This window comes from Hevea brasiliensis, chromosome 4 (assembly GCF_030052815.1).
Source record: "Hevea brasiliensis isolate MT/VB/25A 57/8 chromosome 4, ASM3005281v1, whole genome shotgun sequence".
In the NCBI taxonomy this organism is placed as follows: domain Eukaryota; kingdom Viridiplantae; phylum Streptophyta; class Magnoliopsida; order Malpighiales; family Euphorbiaceae; genus Hevea; species Hevea brasiliensis.
This window is the reverse complement of record NC_079496.1, coordinates 14,785,872-14,808,250: the sequence shown is the minus strand read 5'-3', so window position 1 is coordinate 14,808,250 and position 22,379 is coordinate 14,785,872. Positions and strand designations below refer to the sequence as shown.

Genomic DNA, 22,379 nt, shown 5'->3' with positions numbered 1-22,379 from the left:
TATATGCTGGTTTTCATACACGCTGGTGTTTCCTATATATATATATATAAAATAATGACTACTAGAGCGTTACAAATACCCACGCTTAAGTATGCAAGAACTTGTTTATATCAAAACATTAATTTTTTTATATAAGAATAGACATATGTTATTTACAATTAATTAAATGATTTCTTAAATCTAAAATATTATAATAAAATTATTTTTTACGCAGTTAATAATGACTAATTATCTCAACTCTAAAATTATGACATTATTTCTATCATAAGTTTTTGATGACGCTGCATTGTTCTAATTGATAGATTACTATGTTATTACTATGGATTCAAAATACTAAATGTATGACAAGACCTACCTATTAAATGCTTGGATACCATATATTTGTGTCTTAAGTCTCATAATAAATCAGATTTGGACAAGAATTTTCATCTATTTAATATAGTAAAAAGCAAGAAAATTTATTAAAATTAGTCAAATCAAAATGACGAACAAATAAGAGAATGAGATCCTTGCTACACTCGTGCTAGTAGGCAGAGATTTTTTTCAAAATTCTGTAAAAAAAAATGTGTGTAATTTGAAAAATAATTTCAGAATCAAGATGAATTTGGCCATGTAGGTAAAAAAACAATTCACAATGTTGATAGTTATATTGTCGGCATGCGTAAAAGCCAGACTCACCACACAGAAACCAGAAATAAATTTTTTTTAACACAATTTTACTCAAAATCTCTAGTAGGACAACTCAGTTAAAACTAATGAATTAATGTACATTTCACACTCAACGGCCCCTTGTCCACATTAGTGGGACAAAATTGATGGGGCATCAAATTATTGAAAATGATTTAATGGAGAAGAGGAAAAAGGTAAAAAAAATCCACCAGAAGGGAGAAAAACGTCACAACATGAATTATTGAAATTAAACTGACTAGGTATTGTTACACTAGGCCCAATCAATAGGGGATTAGTCTAAGATGGAACCCTCCCTCATAAATAAAAGGTTTATGAGTCCAAAAGTCTAATATGTAAGTGGGCTTTCACATGCCCTCTAGAAAGATAAAATGGATTTGGGCTTTAATTTTCTGAAAGGCAACAAAGGAGCTTCAGTTTTAGGCCAAATTAATCCTATCTTCTTTTAAAACTTACATATCTAACACATAGGTTTACAAACCAAATACATCACATGCAATAAAGGTCCTAGGGCCATATGTTTCTAGTGCTAGCATGATTGAATCCATTCTTATGCCTTCATCTTAGGACAAAAAGGTTCTCCAAAAGCAAGAGCTTAACCATTATCTCTCCCATTGAACCTAAGAAAGTCAAAGGTGTAAACAGCAGGGTTCATACTCTTTTAATACCCTAAGGTACGTGTGTTACACTCATTTCATATAGGCATTTCAGGGTAGTTTTGCATCCATTTTGCCCTTATATTTTAGTATATTTTATGTTTTTAGCTTTATTTTAGTTTATTTGTTAACTTTAGATACTTTATATGTGATTTTTGTAATTTTGTTGTTTTTGATAGGATTTTGTGGCAAATCGAAGATCAATGAGTGCAATAGGAAGTGAATTGAAGAAATTTGGGATTCTTTAAGCATGGAGGAAAGTTGAAGAAATCAAGCCTTGAAAGAGCGAACCAGCCGAAATTTGCTTGAGACCTTGCTTAAGGTCATGCTTAGGGTAAAGCGGCAATGCTTAAGGTGCAACACAAGTCAAGCATGAGCAGAAAAGTCCATTTTACTATAAGTCTGCCGAGATTTGCTGAAGGTCTGCTTAACCTTAAGCAGACAGTGCGACCAGAGGCTAAATTTGCTAAGAAGCTGCTTAGGGTTAAGCCGAACCCTAAGCAGAATGCCCAGAACGTGAATAGTGCTGCTGACTTGGATAATTTGACACCTCATTTCCTATCCACTCCTTGTCTTTTATTTACTTTTAGGGTAACTTTTAGGGACCATATAAATTCATCATTTCCTTATTTTTGCCATAAGAGGAAGGAAGGGAAAACAAAAAGGAAAGAAAAATATATAGAAAGAGGGAGAGAAGACGCCATTCTCTAGGAAGAGGAGCTGCTGCACGAGTTTTGAGCTCCAGAAACCAGAGACCTTGGTTCTTCCACCTGGGTTTTCCCATTTCAGTCCTTTTATCATGTTTTTCTTTATTCTTCCATCTATATTTCTTGTAAATACCATCATGAGTGAGTAATTTCTTTGGATTTCAGAGTTGGGAAATATGTTTTAGATTAATTTGTGGATTTGGATTGGGTATTTCCTTATTTTACATAAATATGAGTTTTGATTCCTTCCTTGTGTGCTTGATTTACTTGCCTAATGTTGGTACCCATTGGGTATTGTGTTAATCTTTGATTGAAGGACCGAAAGGTGAAAGTCATTGATAGTTAATCAAGGATTGGAACTTAAAATCACCTAGATTTAGAAATAAACTAGGACTTTAAGAGGAATTAATTATTGGTTACAAAACTTAATGGGTTTTAAAGTAATCAAATACATACGAAAGTAGGTTTGGTTATTTTAGAATACACTTTGATATGCTTGAAAAAGATATTAAAGGGATTTAGAATCAATTTCCTTCAAACTCTATTTTTCCCTAAAAATTGGAATGCCCAAGACAAATCCCAATTAATTTATGCATAAACCCCCAACTCTGGAATCACTTTTACCATAATTAGACTTTCGTTTAAATTACCCATTGTTAATTTTAGTTTAATTGCAAACTAGAATTAGAATTTATTTGTTTGCTCTTTACCCATTTCAATTAGATTAATCAATTTACCTTGCTCATTTACATTTACCATTTATTCATTAATCATTAGCCCAAATAATCGCTTCATTCATAGTTTAGTAATCAAACAGCAAATCCTCGTGGGAACGATACTTGATTCATCACTTTATTACTTGAGACGACCCGTATATGTAACGACCCAGCCCAGCCCAGTCAGTATTGTCCGCTTTGGCCCGTGGGCCTCACGGATTTGTCCCTTGGGAGGTTTCGCTCCCAAAAGCGCGCTGACCAGTTTAGGCTGACCCCCACATATATGGCCCAGATTCCCTTCTCCTATTTCCGATGTGGGACGGGCGGCACCTGCAGGCGTTACGTATCGCCGTCCCCACAGTCCGTTACAACCCACCAACTTCCGCTGGGGGCGTCCTCGCACCCACTCGTACTGGAGGGAGTCCGGCTCTGATACCAATTGTAACGACCCAGCCCAGCCCAGTCAGTATTGTCCGCTTTGGCCCGTGGGCCTCACGGATTTGTCCCTTGGGAGGTTTCGCTCCCAAAAGCGCGCTGACCAGTTTAGGCTGACCCCCACATATATGGCCCAGATTCCCTTCTCCCATTTCTGATGTGGGACGGGCGGCACCTGCAGGCGTTACGTATCGCCGTCCCCACAGTCCGTTACAACACTTGCGGATAAGTCACATCAAGTTTTTGGCGCCGTTGCCGGGGATTTGATTTTTGTTTGATATTGAACAATTGTTTGTTTGGTTAATTTGGGCATTTTATTTTATTTTCTTTTTACCATTTTACTTTGAGAATTTGTTTATTTTGTTTTTCAGGTGCTTTATTTTATGAGAAGGACAAAAAGTGAAGAAATCAATCTATTCTTTGACCCAGAAATAGAGAAGACAGCAAAAGCTTTAAGAGCAGAATCTAAGAGGAGAAAAGCTGAAATTAAAGCTCAACAACAACAAGAAAGAGCACAAGAGCAAGAGCAATTACAAGAAGAAATGGCTGACAACAACAACAACAATAACAACCGCTCTGTGAAGGATCATGCCTATCCTAACATTGGAGATTTCATGCCAAGTATCACAAGACCAAGGGTAGAAGCTAATAATTTTGAATCAAGCTCGCACTTTGTCAAATGGTACAACAAGCACAATTTGGAGGAAATCCAAGTGAAAGTCCACATGTGCATCCGCACACTTTCTTGAGATCGTGATATGTTGAAGATAAATGGAGTTTCGATGATGCAATTCGACTCAGATTATTTCCTTTTTCTCTGAAGGACCGAGCTAGAGAGTGGTTACATTCTTTGCCACCGGGTTCTATCACAACATGGGATGAACTTTCACAAGCATTTTTGGCTCAATATTTTCCACCAAGCAAGACAGCTAAGCTAAGAAATGAGCTGACTTCTTTTAAACCTAGAGATGATGAGAGCTTGTATGAAGCATGGGAGAGGTACAAGGATTTGCAAAGGAGATGTCCACATCATGGGATTCCTAAGTGGATGCTTGTTCAACACTTTTATAATGGAGTTTCACCAGCTATTAGGAGTACAATTGATGCATCTTCTGGAGGTGACCTTATGGAGAAATCTGAAGATGAAGCTTTTTCCGCTCTTGATAAAATTGCTTATAACAACTACCAATGGAGTTGTGAGAGGAATGAGATCAAGAAACTAGCTGGTATGTTTGAGCTTGATGCCATGAATATGATTAATGCTAAGTTTGATGCTTTGACAAGGAAGATGGACAAGCTAAGCATGAAAGTAGATTCTTCAAATGAGGTTCCGTAATACACTAGAAATTGGAGCTGCAAATGTCAATTGTGCAGCAGATTTTTCTGCACTTCATCAAGATTTTTCAAATGAGCAAGTGGATTATGTGGGAAACTACAATCAAAGACCAGGCGGTAACCCATTTTCTGCAACTTATGATCCAGCATGGAGAAACCACCCAAATTTCTCTTGGGGAGGTAGACAAGGGCAAAATCAGAATTTTCAAAGAACCTTCAGGTATCAACAAAATCGAACTTTCAGAATAGAGGTCCTCCTCCTGGAATTTCTAAACCTCAAAATGCACCTGCTCCACCTCTACCACAACAAGCACAACTAGACAAGACAGCTAGATTGGAATCTATGATTGAAACTTTACTTGTGAGCCATCAAAGTCAACAAGAAATGATTTCTCAATTAGCATCTAAAGTGGATCAAATGGCAACACACAACAAGATGTTAGAGAATCAAATAGCTCAACAAGCTAGCTCTTCAAGTAACAAAACATTTGGGAAGCTTCCTAGCCAACCAGAAAATTCAAGGGAGCATTGCAAGGCTATTACATTGAGAAGTGGAAAAATATTGGAGAATGGGGATAAAAATATTGAAGAGAAAGTTGAAGAAAAGAAAAGCAGAGAAGGAGATGAACAAACTGAAGTTGAAGTTAGAATTGAAGCTGAGAAAGAAAATTCAGTGGGAGAAAAAGGAAGTAAGGAGGGAGAGCAAAGAAGAAGAGCCCAAATATGTTGCACCTAAAGCCTACATGCCACCTTTACCATTCCCACAAAGGTTTGTAAAGCAAAATTGGATAAACAATTTGGGAAGTTTTTGGAGGTATTGAAGTCTTTGCATGTGACTATTCCTTTCACTGATGCCTTAGCACAAATGCCTTCTTACGCTAAATTTTTGAAGGAGATTTTATCTAACAAGAAGAAACTGGAGGAATTTGAGACTGTAGCTCTCACGGAAGAAAGCAGTGCCATTTTGCAAAATAAGCTTCCACCCAAACTGAAAGATCCTGGGAGTTTCTCCATACCATGTCACATTGGGGATATCAGTATAGATAAGGCTTTATGCGACCTTGGAGCCAGTGTTAGTCTGATGCCATTGTCTATCTATGAGAAAATGAAGATTGGAGAAATGAAGCCTACTACCATATCACTACAGTTAGCAGATAGGTCTATTAAATTTCCAATTGAGGTAGTTGAGAATGTTCCTCTGAAAGTTGGGAAATTTTTCATACCAGTGGACTTTGTGGTATTGGAGATGGAGGAGGATGTACACATTCCTATTATTCTTGGTAGACCTTTCCTTGCTACTGCTGGAGCTGTGATTGATGTAAAAAATGGGAGGCTTACATTAGAAGTTGGGGAAGAGAAAGTTGAATTTAATTTGTTTCAAGCAATGAAAAAGAAAGATGATTCAAACTCATGCTTGAGAGTTGATGTGATAGATGAAGAGGTTAGAGAAGTGCTTAAAAAGCAACATCCTAAAGATCCCTTAGAAGCTTGTTTGGTTCATAACATCAAAAAAAGGGATGAGATTGAAGAAGCTGCAGAATATGCTACAATTTTGGAAGGAAATCCACCATTGCCTATGGCTGATATTGAAAAGATTGGGAACTTGAAGCAAGAAACAACTTCATCATCAAAGTTTGAAAAAGGTGAAGCACCTAAGGTAGAGTTGAAACCTCTTCCAACAAATCTCAGGTATGCTTTTCTAGGTCAAAATTCTTCATATCCTGTGATTGTTAGTGCTAAATTGACTGATTGTGAGGTTGAAAAATTATTGAGAGTTCTTAGGAAGCATAGAAGGATAATTGGTTATACCATTGATGATATTAAAGGAATACATCCTTCTGTATGCATGCATAGAATTTTGTTGGAAAATGACCATAAAGCCTCTCGAGAATCACAAAGGAGATTGAATCCAAACATGAAAGAAGTTGTGAAAAAGGAGATCTTGAAATTGCTTGATGCAGGTATCATTTACCCTGTTTCTGACAGCAATTGGGTAAGTCCAGTTCATGTTGTACCTAAGAAAGGGGGCATCACAGTAGTGAAAAATGAAAATGATGAACTAATACCTACAAGAACTCAGAATCGATGGAGAATGTGTATAGACTATAGGAAATTGAATAAGGCAACTAGAAAGGACCATTTTCCATTACCATTTATAGATCAAATGCTTGAGAGACTAGCTCATCATTCTTATTTTTGCTACTTGGATGGCTATTCAGGGTTCTTTCAGATCCCTATTCACCCAGATGATCAGGATAAAACTACCTTCACATGTCCTTATGGTACCTTTGCATATCGAAAGATGCCATTTGGACTATGTAATGCCCCTGCTACATTCCAACGATGTATGATGTCTATATTTTCTGACATGATTGAGGGTATTATGGAAGTGTTCATGGATGATTTTTCTGTGTATGGTAAATCTTTTGATGAATGCTTATCTAACTTGTCTAAGGTTTTGCAGAGATGTGAAGAGTTCAATTTAGTTTTGAATTGGGAAAAGTGCCACTTTATGGTACAAGAAGGAATTGTTTTGGGACATCTTGTGTCAAACAGGGGTATTGAGGTGGATAAATCAAAGGTAGAAGTTATTGAGAAAATGCCACCCCCAACATCTGTGAAGGGAGTGAGGAGTTTCTTGGGGCATCTTTGGATTTTATAGGAGATTCATCAAGGATTTCTCTAAGATTTCTAAACCTCTTACCAATTTATTGAGTAAAGATGTGGAATTTAATTTTGATACTAACTGTATGAATGCTTTTTGCAGGATAAAGGAAGCTTTGATATCTGCTCCTATTATGCAACCACCCGATTGGTCATTACCTTTTGAGCTAATGTGCGATGCTAGTGATTATACCATTGGGGCTGTTTTGGGACAAAGGAAAGATAAGAAGGTGTATGCAATATATTATGCAAGTAGGACCTTAGATGATGCTCAAATAAATTACTCTACTACAGAGAAAGAGTTTTTGGCAGTAGTATTTGCAGTAGATAAATTCAGGTCCTATCTTGTGGGATCTAAGGTCATAGTATACACAGATCATGCAGCTATCAAGTATCTCCTTCAGAAAAAAGAGGCTAAACCTAGATTGATAAGGTGGGTGCTACTCCTTCAAGAGTTTGACTTAGAAATTAAAGATAAGAAAGGAGTAGAAAATGTGGTAGTGGATCATCTATCTAGATTGAGGCAAGAACAAGGAGACAATCTGGGAAAAGAACCCCCAATAGATGATTATTTTCCTGATGAGCAACTGTTAGTAATCATGAATGCAAAAACACCTTGGTATGCAGATTTTGTGAACTATCTAGTGTGTGGAATCCTTCCACCTGATTTAACATGGCAGCAAAAGAAGAAATTTCTTTTTGATGTGAAGGATTATGATTGGGAGGAACCATTTTTGTTCAAGAGATGTGGAGATGGGCTGATTAGAAGATGTTTAGCTGATGAGGAGATAGGCAATGTTATCAAAGATTGCCATTCTTCACTTTATGGGGGTCATATGAGTGTGACAAAGACTGCAGAAAAAGTTCTTCAAGCAGGGTTCTTTTGGCCACAAATGTTTAAGGATGTGAGGAAGTTTGTAAATGCATGTGATAGGTGTCAAAGGATGGGTAATATCTCAAAGAGAGATGAAATGCCCCTCCAAAATATATTGGAAGTGGAACTATTTGATGTGTGGGGCATTGATTTCATGGGACCTTTTCCATTGTCCTTGGGACACAAATACATTTTAGTTGGAGTAGATTATGTAAGCAAATGGGTTGAAGCTATACCATCTCCAACTAATGATGTAAGAGTTGTGATTAAATTCCTTAAAAAGTTCATTTTTACAAGATTTGGAACTCCACGTGCCATTATAAGTGATGGAGGTTCTCATTTTTGCAACCATCAATTCGAAAGATTATTGCAAAAATATGGTGTGAAGCATAAGGTTGCAACACCCTACCATCCACAAACTAGTGGTCAAGTGGAGATCTCCAATAGAGAGCTGAAAAGGATTCTTGAGAAAACAGTGAATTGTTCGAGGAAAGATTGGTCACTAAAGTTAGATGATGCTCTTTGGGCCTATAGAACAGCCTTTAAAACCCCTATCGGAACTACCCCATTTAGATTGGTTTATGGGAAGGCTTGTCATTTACCTTTGGAGTTGGAGCATAGAGCATATTGGGCCATAAGGACACTGAACTTTGACTTAAAAACTACAGGAGAAAAAAGAATGCTGCAACTAAATGAACTTGAGGAGCTTAGATTGGATGCTTATGAAAATGCCAAGCTTTACAAGGAAAGAACTAAGAGATGGCATGATAAGCATATTAGGAGGAAAGAATTTCAAAAAGGTGATGTTGTTCTCCTATACAATTCTAGGTTAAGGTTATTTCCAGGAAAATTGAAGTCAAGATGGTCAGGGCCCTACACTGTTATAAAAGTATACCCCTATGGAGCTGTTGAGATAGGCAATGAGACCTCAGGGACTTTCAAAGTTAATGGGCAGAGATTAAAACATTATATTGTTGGAGAACCCACACAAAAGTTTGTAGAGGTTTCATGGCTTGGTTCTCCAGTCAGGGATACTTAGGAGAATTGGAGTGGAAGGTCAAGCTTAAGACCTTAAACAAGCGCTTCTTGGGAGGCAACCCAACCGTATCCTTTTATAGTTCATTAATTTTCCATTTTATTTCACTTTCAGTTTTCACCCTCATTAATCTCAAAAGTGACATTTGTTATTTTTTGTAGGTCATTCATGAAGATGGGGCAAGTCTACACTTGTGGCAAAAACAAAGAATTGAAAAGAAGCAAGTATAAGCAAAATTCTGCACTTTATGCAGTGCCTGTGAACAGTAACACCTTTAAACTTGTGCTAAATTGCTGATATTGCAATATACTTGATAGCACATGTTTGATTTTGTGTTTTGTGTGAATTCTGTGAAATGCAACTTGAATGAGAATCAATTTTGATATTTAGGACTGATGAGAGCTTATTTGAAGTGCAAAAATAGTGTTTGTTAAGTTTTACCTTTTAGTGTATATATAATTTTGTAGTCTGATAGGAATTTGCATGCTTTTGTTTGGAATTGCTGCTAATTTTTGAATTCTGCAGATTTTGGTTACTGTATATGCTACTGTTCATGCTGCTAAAAAGGTCAATTTCTACATCTTTTCTGCAATTCTTGGTTGATTGGAACTTGTCTAAAATGCTGCTGAAAATATGCTTTTGGTATAAGTTTAGAAAGGAGACCATTTCATTGAATGTGCAAAAGGGTAGTCACAATTGGTGCCTAAAATGAACAATGATTGCAAAAAGCTAAATGAACATGTGCTATGCTTACTAAGTTTATGAGAGAGATGAACTTAAATCCCTCAATTTTATGGTGTTTGTGTGTATTTGGTAATTGCTGAGGGTCATGATAGCATTCCACAGCTTTTGGACTGTTTTTGGCAAGCAAAACCATAATTTTTCCCAAAACCTGCCGAAACTTGCTGATGACATTGCTTGTCAAGCAGAGTCTTAAGCAAATTCTGCTGAACCTTATGCTTAACCCCAAGCATGGCCCATCTTACAACAGGTCTGCCCCATATTTTAAAAGGCCCAGCACTTCCGCCAATTTTCCAAAAGCTTCACCCGCACTCCCGATAAACCTCATCGACTCATTTCTCACGCCATTTCTTCCGGCAATTTTTACAGGAAGCCGAACAGTTTCTCCTTTTCCATTAAAATGGTAAGAACGAAAATGTGGTCCTCTCACAAACCCAAACTCAGTGGACTTCGACATTCTGTCAAATCTAAAATGGGTATTCCATCCTCATTACCCACAAACCCTAACCCCAGCCCCAGTCCGCCATTACCTCAGTCCCCACCACCACAAACACCGCCATTACCACAATCACCACCACCCCAGTCACCGCCCCCGCCCCCAAGCCAAATACCACCTCTCATTCCGCCGACTCCCCTCTCGCCGCAATCCGAGCCGCCAAATGAAACACCAATTCCCGACACCCATTCCCCAGAACCTGCGCCTACCCAAACAAAAACAAAAGGCAAAACAAAAAGGGCCGCAGGTAGACTCAAAGAAACCCCTGTCGGAAAACGAAAACGAGTACCCTCTGTCCCTTTCGACTTAAACTCTCCACCTCAGTCCTCTGAACCAGTTAGCAAAAGGACCAGGTCTTCCTCGCAAACCCCAGCACCAGCGGTCCAAACACCAGTAACCCAGTCTCCCTTACACTCTCCAGCACCTGCGTCATCTGCAGATACTATTGAGGAGGTAATTTCTCCATTACCTTGGGCTTTTAGGGATATGGGTATGAAAAAGGCCTATGAGAAATTAGTTTCTAAAACAATTTTGGCAAACAAGTATATGGATGAGCAGATTTTGAAAGAATTAGGCATTTATGATTCTGTATTTGCCTATTTGGATGTTGTTAGCTGGACTGATTTCGCTAAAATTAGGGAACCAGTGTACAAGGATCTAACCCTCGAATTTTTGAGTTCCCTAAGGTTGAGTTTCAAACCAACAGTGCCTGAACATAAAGATATGATATATTTTCGATGTGCTGGAATTGATAGGGAGTTAGACATGGGTGCTATGAATGCAATTTTTGGTTTTCAGGATTCGGGGTATAAAAACATTGAGTGGCAGCAAACTGTTTATGACCCTGTTCAGTGCGGAAGGATATTGCACCTTTTGGAGGTTATTATAGACAGAGGACTGCAAAAGCCTCTAGGATAGTTGACAATGTATTGAAATAACTCCATAGTTTCATTACTTAAACTGATTTAGTAAGGGGACACGATGCTTGATATTGTGGGTCTTTGAGGATTTGTTTCTCTTGTGGTGCATGAAGGAGAGAAAACAAGTAAGTACAGCCCATTTCATAGCTACTCATTGGCACCAAATTGTCACAAAGCATACTAAAGGTAGTATTGTTTTTGGGGGGTATATAACTGCTATAGCAAAATCATTTAGCTTTGATGCTAGTCTATATAAATTGCTGCCAGTTTCTGGGGAATCATATATAGACAGCACAATGTTGCTGCATATGGATGTTTGTGAGAAAATAGGCCATACCTATACTCTGTTACAGCAGCACCCTGATACCCCAGGTACTGCAAACCCCACCACTTTTGCACCAGCAGAACCACAACCAACCTCTACCCCACAGTTTTCAGCAGACATTTTATCCATCTTAAAATCCTTGGAATCCAGAATAACAAATTTCACTGTCCAACCATCTGCTCCCTCACCTGATACCACAGAAATTCTTGCTACCTTGAAAAACTTAGAAATCAAAATTGAAGCCATGGGTCAGGAGCAGGTTAACCAAAAGAAGAAGCTAGAAAAGAAACTTAAAAAGAGATTTTTATCTCTTAAAAAGAAACAGAAGCAACATCAACTTCAAATGCTGGAGCTTTACAACAAACTGGCCCAATCCTACAACAATTTATATCATTGGGGCCAAGCCATGTTTCAAGAAATGAAAGACTTAACAGAAAACTTGGAAACTACTTCTGAAGCTTCGGATCACAATGAACCAACTGCAGAACCTGAAGCGGACTCGATGCAAAGAACAAAGGCTTGATAGCGTAACTTGATCGATGTGCAGTTTTAATTTTTGTTTTAAGTTTATTTTTGTAATTTGTTTATTTTAATTTTCAAACTTTGGTCATGGTTGTAATACTTTGGTACTTAGTTTTTATTATTATCTTTGCACTTCTTTCCTTTAGTTTACTTTATTTTATTTTATCTTCTGATATGGACATAAATACTCTGTGAATGTTTCTTGGTTTAATTTTTTATTTAACTGTTACATTTTATTTCTTTACACTCTTTCATTTTCTTGAACATTATTTTAGCACTTTATCTTTTCTTCAATCCTAATTTTGTTGACATTGATGAGTTGCACAAATTTTCTTTGAGCCGCAACTGTTCCACATCAGTTGGAGGTAACAGCTTTCCTTACACCAGTTAAGCTTATGGTATGTTACCAATGCTTATGCTTTCGCTTTACCCTATGCAACAGGTTAAGCAACATCTTAAGCAGTGTAAATTCATACATTTGGGATACTTTTCCACATTTTTTCTCTCTAAAGCTTCATTGTTAATATCACTTTGAGCTAATTTTGGAATTCTTGACCTTATATTGATTTAATCCCCAATTGTATATATTTCATTAATTGATTAGTTCACACAATTTTGCCCATCTTTGCATTCATTTTAGACATTGAGGACAATGTTTCATTTGAGTTTGGGGGTGAGGGCAAAATTTTTGCAAAATTTTTTAAAATTTTCTTTCATTCATTTATTGCATTTCATTCATCCATATACAGATAATCCATACACTTTTACATATACCACACACATGTCTATACCCATACACGTACATTTGCATATAGTCTTCATATAGATTACACTTAGTTTTAATTTGATTTATGCATTCATTTTAGGATCATGCATATCATAAAAATAAATTTTTATCTTGTCCTTAGAGGATTGAGAGTTGCTTTGAAGAGCAATTAAGCTTACTTTTAGAAGGGTTTGATGGATTGAAAGTTCTAGATAGGTGCAAAGTTATTAGATTCTTGCTTTAGTTTATATCCTCTTAGCCAAGGGCCACCCAATCAATTGCATTGACTTTGAGTGCTTAGAGAAAACTCTAGGGTAAGAAGTAGCTAATTGATGTCTCACCAATCCTAGAACAATCTTCCTAAACCTTTCAAGGCGAAATCATAGCATACACTTGAAAAAGAAATGATCTAGGCATTCTTTGAATTTTAAACCCATATTTTAGCCTTAGCCAACCTCACTTCAAAATTTCCTTTGAAACCAATTTGAGCCTACATTTATCCCTCTTATTTCTTTGAAACCCACATTAATGCCTAGCCATAAACCCAAACACTTACCTACCCCCTATGAGATAGTCCTTTGAGTGATAGATACAAAAAAAAAAAAAAATAATAATAAAATAATAATAATAATAATAATTAGTTGGGAGAAGTGACTAAAAAAAAAAGAAGGGCTAGCAAAATTCAATTATAGTATGTAAAGTAATTCACCACCCAAGTACACAAAGAAATGAGTTTGGGGGTGAATTGAAAGGGACAATTGTAATTCAAAGTCAATATCATTTATATAGTCCCTCTAAAAGCTTCAAAAGTATATGCTAGCATTGGTGAATAGTTGTAAAGTTCTTTCTTCCCAAATTTGATTCCTTCCTTGAAAAAAAATATATATATATATATAAATGAATGAAATTGTGTCTTGATCTTTTAATAATTTGATTATTCTCATATTTTGTTACCCTTATCCCTTTCTTATTAGCCACATTATCACCCCCTTAGCCCCATTACAACCCTTGAAAGTCCTTTTGATCTTTTGATGGTGATTTGCTACATTAGTGGAGATTGGAATAGGAGAATTGCCTATGGGATTGTGATATCATTAATCCATTCATTTACGTCCATCATTATTTGAGACACTTTAGTTTGTGGATTACCCTATAGTCTATTTAGGCACGATTATTCTTTGTGATTGATTGGTTTGGGCTTGATGATATGGATAATTGACCCAAGGCTAAGCGGTGATAACTTTGGTAAGGATTGAACTCTTTGTATCTTGAAGGTGGGTATATGGTTTGTTGGTGGCTAAAGGTAAGCTTGAGAGTTTGGATAAGTAATTTTCATAAATTTAAGGTAAGGTACCCCAAATTGTATTAATTATTTTTAATTTGCTTGAGGACAAGCAAAGGTTTGAGTTTGGGGGAATTTGTTACACTCATTTCATATAGGCATTTCAGGGTAGTTTTGCATCCATTTTGCCCTTATATTTTAGTATATTTTATGTTTTTAGCTTTATTTTAGTTTATTTGTTAACTTTAGATACTTTATATGTGATTTTTGTAATTTTGTTGTTTTTGATAGGATTTTGTGGCAAATCGAAGATCAATGAGTGCAATAGGAAGTGAATTGAAGAAATTTGGGATTCTTTAAGCATGGAGGAAAGTTGAAGAAATCAAGCCTTGAAAGAGCAAACCAGCCGAAATTTGCTTGAGACCTTGCTTAAGGTCATGCTTAGGGTAAAGCGGCAATGCTTAAGGTGCAACACAAGTCAAGCATGAGCAGAAAAGTCCATTTTACTATAAGTCTGCCGAGATTTGCTGAAGGTCTGCTTAACCTTAAGCAGACAGTGCGACCAGAGGCTAAATTTGCTAAGAAGCTGCTTAGGGTTAAGCCGAACCCTAAGCAGAATGCCCAGAACGTGAATAGTGCTGCTGACTTGGATAATTTTACACCTCATTTCCTATCCACTCCTTGTCTTTTATTTACTTTTAGGGTAACTTTTAGGGACCATATAAATTCATCATTTCCTTATTTTTGCCATAAGAGGAAGGAAGGGAAAACAAAAAGGAAAGAAAAATATATAGAAAGAGGGAGAGAAGACGCCATTCTCTAGGAAGAGGAGCTGCTGCACGAGTTTTGAGCTCCAGAAACCAGAGACCTTGGTTCTTCCACCTGGGTTTTCCCATTTCAGTCCTTTTATCATGTTTTTCTTTATTCTTCCATCTATATTTCTTGTAAATACCATCATGAGTGAGTAATTTCTTTGGATTTCAGAGTTGGGAAATATGTTTTAGATTAATTTGTGGATTTGGATTGGGTATTTCCTTATTTTACATAAATATGAGTTTTGATTCCTTCCTTGTGTGCTTGATTTACTTGCCTAATGTTGGTACCCATTGGGTATTGTGTTAATCTTTGATTGAAGGACCGAAAGGTGAAAGTCATTGATAGTTAATCAAGGATTGGAACTTAAAATCACCTAGATTTAGAAATAAACTAGGACTTTAAGAGGAATTAATTATTGGTTACAAAACTTAATGGGTTTTAAAGTAATCAAATACATACGAAAGTAGGTTTGGTTATTTTAGAATACACTTTGATATGCTTGAAAAAGATATTAAAGGGATTTAGAATCAATTTCCTTCAAACTCTATTTTTCCCTAAAAATTGGAATGCCCAAGACAAATCCCAATTAATTTATGCATAAACCCCCAACTCTGGAATCACTTTTACCATAATTAGACTTTCGTTTAAATTACACATTGTTAATTTTAGTTTAATTGCAAACTAGAATTAGAATTTATTTGTTTGCTCTTTACCCATTTCAATTAGATTAATCAATTTACCTTGCTCATTTACATTTACCATTTATTCATTAATCATTAGCCCAAATAATCGCTTCATTCATAGTTTAGTAATCAAACAGCAAATCCTTGTGGGAACGATACTTGATTCATCACTTTATTACTTGAGACGACCCGTATACTTGCGGATAAGTCACATCAACGTGCCATGGGTTACAGAGATAAGTTGACTTGCCTAAGCTCGAATGGAGCAGAGGCCTCCTCAATCTTATCCCCATGATGTTACATCACATTGTGGTTGATTATACTTTTATTGTGTGTGCAAATGGAATGTAATGCAAAGGAATTTAATTAAAGAAACAATAATAGACTAAAGGAATCAAGTTGAAGTAATTATCCTCAATCCCTAGTGGAGTCACCAAGTTATTGGACCCTCGAACCTAGTTTAGAATCATCTTCCCATAACACTATCATGATACTTAGATATTAATGCCACAAAGGTGGAGGAAAGAAATTGTTACCCAGGTAATAATCGGGATAAATTCTTAAGAAATGATGTGGGTAGCAACTTACCCCTTACAGAGGTCTACTACCTTTCTTTTACCATGAGCCCAATGGCTTAGGTTCGAGATAACTGGTACGAGAGAGACAAGGCATTAGACACCCTCTCCACCTAGACTTATCTTAGAATAAGGGCCAGCTTCTACTATTGATTCCTAAAGTCTGTCTTATTATTTCTTTTATTAAATTGCCTAATCATACATATGTGCAAGTTTAAGGCTACACGCACATTTGAATTCAACCACTCAAAATAACAAGTAAGTACATGCATCTAGGAAATCCTATCATGTGATTTTTTTAAGTTAAAAGAATTATCTTGTTTACCATCTTACCTTACATGTATATTTTACTAAGTTAATTACTTGTCAATTCATTTTACAAGTTCTACATAACATATAGAAGAAAAAGTTATAGGCATTTTCAATCTAAAGTGTATACATAAGAGGAAGATAAGGTTCTTAATTTCTAGTTTATGTTTTAGGCCCATTAATTACCATGTTCCCCCTATATGCATCTTTACTAAGTTCAATTATATGCCAAAAGACAATTTGAAAACATTAAAATAATCAAAATAAAATTAAATAATAAAAAAAGTCCTAAACTAAAGAAAGAGGGAGAAAATAAAGATCAAAACCTTACAAATGGCCTTTACAACCCATAATAAAAAAGAAAATTAATTCTAAAATTATTACAAGGCCTTGGACCAATTAATCTCATGCAAGAGACCTTGAAGTTCTATCTTGAATCGGGTTAAATCTACCAAAGGGGTATAATTTATTCTTGTTTCATGTCCATTCAGTTTTGGACTTCTCCTTTTGTACTTTTGCTTATTTACATTTATTAGTTATCTAAAAAATATAACAATTAAGAGTCTAAATAATTAAAAATTATAGAAAATAAATAAACAAAATAAAACTATAGCATTTTTAACTATAATATTTTTAATAGAGTCTTTATTCTCATATAATCCATACACATATTCTCAATATTTCATATGGAATTCCAAAAGATCACTCCACATGTCACCTCACCCAAAGTCCCAATACATATCGTTACTCGATTTTTTGCCTTTTTCTTTCAGTAAATCGATACGCACGGGTTTCTTGACAGGCTTTTCATTAATCAAGAAATTAGATGAGAAAGATGCAATGACTATTCGGATTTCTATGATATGTGCAGTCAAAATGGGTTAAATTTCCGGTTTCAGAACTTTGCATCTTCCAGGAAATTTCAAGATTTTTTTTCTTTTTTCTGATTCTGCTCCAGCATTGTCAGAGTGTTTAATTTATATCCCGGCTGGCTACAAAACAAAGAAGGATTAATTACCACAACGGACTCCATAAACCTGTTGATGAAAAGAAGAGGAAAATATAACTCTTCATGGAGTTCTAAATTTTGAATCAACGGCAAGAGAGTAACGTAAAGACCAATTGATCAAATATAAAGAACATGCGGATTGAATAATAAAGTGGATGTGACTGCTACAAATTTTTCTTCAGTATCATCGGTCCAAAACAACAATAAAGACAACCTTATGCAAAGAGAAAATATCATTGAATTTAATGTTTATACAGGATTACATGAAATGAACATAAAAAAATCATTCAACCCTCCCAATGCTGTCATCACAGTTTACCTATTTTATATTATTATAAATGATAGGACGCATTTTAGATTTACTTTAATAATAGGTTCTACAATATTAGTTAATATGAAATATAATATATAAATTTTTATTAACTATTAAAAAAATATTTGAATATTTAGCCTTTCTCCCTAAAGTCCCATTCTGCGTTGGCCCCTTCTAGATAGTCAAAGCATAGCAGGCCAAATTTGCTTTTATTTATTTATTTATTTGAAAGTAGCCGAACTTGCATCTTATTTTTAAAGATACTTAAACATTTCTTTTCATCATTTTTTCTATAATTTTTTGTAATTTTTAAATTGAACATTAAATGTATTAATTTAATCACGTTAATCACAAATATCAAATTTTATATCAATTGAAAATGTAAAGGCACATTATCAAAATAACTTTTTAAAATTGAACATTTTATTCAATAAAATTCAAAATTAAATTATTGTATAATGTAGATGATATTAATTTTAATTTTTTTTTTAATTTAAAGCACATGATTATATGAATAAAACAAAAAATATGAATCACCAACGATTGATCACGATTAACCCATGTCATATAGAAATCATACAATAAATGTTTTAAACATCAAAGCATCAAAACACACAAAAATACAAATAGATTTCCTAATAATAGTAAACTAAATTATTACACTACTGAAGTCTGGGATATGACAGTGTACAATGGAATAATTGATGAATGCTAGTGTGCCATATCTCATAGGTTTTTTTTAATTGCATTATTATTATTATTATTATTTTATGGAATGGAAAAGAATTTTTTGAAAAGAATTTTTTTATTTAAAAATAATTAAATTATTTTATGTCAAACATAAGAGAATAAAAAGAAAAATCAATTCGATTGAATTCTTATAAAATTTAACAGGGAATTTTATTTTTATATAAATGAAAATTATAGGTCCTTTTTTGTGGATTATTATTAAGTGTGTGTAGGGGTAATTTTTAAAATAAATTGAAAATTATAGTTTGTTATTTTTTTTAACCCCATCAAATTATTTATCTCTAAAATTAAATTAAATTTGGTTTATTTTTAATACCTTTGGAATTTAATTTTTATTTTGATTAAATTAATTAAAGAGCTAATAACATCAATTATTTGCAATATATATAATAATTTGATAAAATTAAAAAATATTATCAAAATTATTTGCATATAAAAACATATATTTAAAAGATATAAATTTATATTTAAAATATAAAATATATATGAAATAATTTATGTACCACGGAGAAAAAGTTGTGTGATGTTTATATATTATTCAGTTTACGATTGAATTAGTTTGATTTTTTAAAAATTAAAACCCAAATTAAATTCATATATGAAATTAAGCTGAGCTATTTGAAAAACAAATCAAATTAAATTATTAAAATTAATTTCATTTCGTTTAAAGTTAGCAGTTTAAATTAACTAAATTGTGCACAACTTATAAATCCTGGCTTGTTTTATTGATTTGGCTGAGTAGATTATTAGGGTTGTATATGGCTCAATATGGAGGGTTTACTGTATTTCATCAAATCAAATCATTAAAGTTGATTTTGTCAATATTCAAATCGAGACTTATAAATTAAATTACAAAATCATATATATTTTATTAGGTTCGATTTTTACATTTTTTCTACAAAATCACATTTTTATAATTCAACTATCATTAAAATTTTGCATATACATACTATCATGCATTAATTGAACAACAAATATTAAATGATCAAAATATATTATTCAATAAAAAAAATTATTCATGTATTGCTTTAATGCATATATATGCACACACAATTAGTTTGGATTTGATTTGAATTAAACTTTCATCGTCTGAAATCAAAATCAAAATTTAATTTATAATTTTTCTAAATTATAAGTAATATTTAAATATGTAAAATCATTAATTTGATTTGGATTACTTGGAGTTGATCGGACTTGTGGATTTAGCATTTTCTTTGTACAGTACCCCTATTGATTATGATGTTAAAGATCTCTCTGTTCTCGCTTGCTTTGTAGCTAGGAGAAAAAGAATAAGATTAAGAAAAAAAATATTATGGAAAAATAAAGCAAAGATTAAGGAAACGAAGGAAATTATTATGGAATAAAAGTAAAATTCACTCTTACATTTTTTGAAAAAAAAAATTATTTGGTGTGTATATCCGTAATTTACTGTGTTAAGAAAATTTCAATTTGTCCAATTGTCAAAGGAGGAAAAAAAGAAAAAGATATGACAAAGAAATTCATTTTCAAAGTAGGACAAATCTTTATCAGGTAAAAAAAATCATTTCATTTTTTTCAAAATAATAAAAAAAAAATCTTTACACTTTTTCAATTATATATATATAATTTTATTAATTTAAACTTCAAACTTTGATATTAATTTTAATCTTTAGATTATAAATTTAATGAGCACACTATATAGTGACTATAATAATAAGAAAGTTTTTGTTTAGGTCCAAAAACTACAGATTCAAACAAATGTAAGCTGTTGGACTGTTTCTCCTTTGGGGACTTGCAAACTTAGTATTGATGCTGCGTTTCCTGGCAATGGGAGAGTTGAGTATGGTGTGGTCCTGCATAATGATAAGGGTGAGATTGTGCTTGCTGCAGGGAAGTTGATCATTACAAATTAGGAAGAGGTGCAGGCTATCAAATACGGTTTAGAGGTAATAAAGGAGGCAGGCTTTTGGCTGGAGGAGCTACCTGGCCATCTTTCTCTTATAGCTTCTCATGATGTTGGTTCTGTTTCTCATTAATGCAATATATGCTGATTTTTCTGCTATATATATATATAATAATTACTGTAAGTGCGTTACAAATACCCACGCTTAAGTATGAAAGAACTTGTTTATATGAAAACATTGATTTTTATATAAGAATAGACATATGGTATTTACGATTAATTAAATGATTTCTTAAATCTAAAACATTATAACAAAATTATTTTTACACCGTTAATAATGACTAGTTATCTCAACTGTAAAATTATGACATTGTTTTTACCATAATAAGTTCTTATGATACTGCATTTCTCTAATTGTTGAAGATTTGTATACTCACATTTGTTATTATAACGTTTTTAAGAGCTCAAATCTTTTTAAGTATTTTTTTTAATTCGATTTAATATAAGATAAGATTGATCCATTAAATATATGAGTTTTACATATTTATATTTTGAGTCTTATGATGAACAAAGTCTGGCAAAAATTTTCATCTATTTAATATAATAAAAAAAAGAAAATTTATTAAAAATAGTCAAATCAAAATGAAGAACGAAAGGGGGAATGAGATCCTTGCCACACTCGTGCTAGCAGGCAGAGCTTTTTTTCCAAAATTGAGTAAAAGAAATATCATTTGTGTGCAATTTGGAAAATAATTTCTCAATCAGGATGAATTTAGCCATGTAGGCGAAAAACAGTTCACAACGTTGATAGTTATATTATAGGCATTGTGTATTGCTATTCATAATATCAGTAAAAACCAAACTCAACACACAGAAACGAGAATTATTATTGTTTTAACACAATTTTAGTAAAAATGTCTAGTGGGACAATCCAATTGAAAATAATGAATTAATGTGGACAAGAGGCCACATCCACATGCACATGCACAACTCAATGGATATATATAGTGATTTTATTGTAGCAGCTAATTGTGATAAATTTTATTATAATTAATAATTATATAATGATTGCACTAAATAAAAGTTTTACTCAAAATGGACATTAAATTATTAAAAATAATGAATTAAAAAAAAAAACCAAGAACAATAGCTCTTTTTCGAATCACCCCATCGAGCACCTTGAACCACAGAAGATTTATACATCCATCTTTTCACTGATCAGTTTTCTTCCACAAGGAAAAACAAAATGGCATTTCAAGATTCAGCTTTTTTCACATCTACCACCAATCGCATCAACTCTGCCAATTACCATCCCGCAATCTGGGGAGATCATTTTCTCGCAGTACCTGTTGCTGACTCCAAGGTACGTAAACTGTATCTTCCTCTTTATCTATATAAATTTTTTATGTTGATAATAATTTCTCATATAAGTAAAACTTCATCTTCGTGAATACTGTTGAACGTAAGTATGAATTAGCAAAATCCCAATTCGTTTAAAGTATGATGGTCAACTCTAATTATTTTTTTACCATCAATTGATCTTTGTTCTTGTATATTACCATTGCCAAGCTAGTTAAATTTGCCTAATTTGAGTCTATATTTTCTTTACCCATTGCCAATTTCATTTGCTTCTATTAAAAATTTCTACTTTTAAATTATTTTAACTCTCATGTAAATTTTTATCAATTTAAATAATAAAAATAATCATAATTTAATGTTTAAATATAATTTCTCATCAGAACGATACTCTTACTTATTGTTTTATTATTTGATATGACACATGCACTTATAGTGACACATATCAAAATGATAAAAATTTAATTATACTATTATAAAACAAATAAATAACATATATTAAAATTTTTAATAATATAATAAAC

At 33.7% G+C, this 22,379-nt stretch overlaps 1 non-coding gene across 1 annotated transcript; it reads right to left on the bottom strand.

Moving 5' to 3' along the window:
• Window positions 1-4,132: 4,132 nt before the first annotated feature.
• LOC131179674 (small nucleolar RNA R71) lies at window positions 4,133-4,239 on the bottom strand. The gene has a single exon (XR_009148562.1). It is a non-coding gene; the product is annotated as a small nucleolar RNA R71 (small nucleolar RNA).
• Between the last annotated feature and the right edge of the window lie 18,140 nt (window positions 4,240-22,379).